Raw genomic sequence first — 782 nt, forward strand, 5'->3', positions numbered from 1 at the left:
CACACACACACACACACAAGTTCACTGCAAAATGGACTGAGGTAATGAATTATGGATATGCACATTAGCATGGTGTCATTTCACACCGCCAAGTGGTTTAAATTTTCATATCCCCATGAAATAGCAGCTGTTAGCGTAGTGTATATGGGGGTGTATTCATATGTCAGATAAACGTCAGGTCTCTCAATTACAATGTGGCATGCTTTACAAATGAACCTGCTGGTGAATATTTAATTCTTTCCATGCTAAATCGTTTTCCTTTATTAGCAGTAACTGCAATTAGTGGTTAAGTTTCACTATTGCTATTGGATTATACTGTGTCATAATGTGCAGTTTTGCTACCCTAGCAACATCCCAGCAACCGCATAGCAACTTGGCAGCCACCAAAAACACTCTACCAATGGCATAGTAACACCCTAGAAACCACCCAGAACACCCAGGTAATATTACCCTGACAAACACATAGCAAAACCCTAGAAACGACGAGAGCACTTGGGTAACTGTATATTACCCTGACCACTACCAACACCAGAAAACCTTAGCAACACCCTGGAAACCACTCATAACATCTGCATAGTAAAACCCAAAAAACACCTGAAGAATAAAGGTAACCGTATATTACCCTGACAACGCATAGCAACACCCTAGAAACCTCCCACAAACACCCAGCTGTATATTATCATGGCAACCACCCTAGAAACCACACATAACACTCGGGCAACCTATCACCGTGGCATCCACCCAGAACACCCTAACATCACCAACATCAACAACACCTAACA

Source organism: Sinocyclocheilus grahami, unplaced genomic scaffold (assembly GCF_001515645.1).
Source record: "Sinocyclocheilus grahami isolate Dianchi unplaced genomic scaffold, SAMN03320097.WGS_v1.1 scaffold3688.1, whole genome shotgun sequence".
NCBI lineage: Eukaryota > Metazoa > Chordata > Actinopteri > Cypriniformes > Cyprinidae > Sinocyclocheilus > Sinocyclocheilus grahami.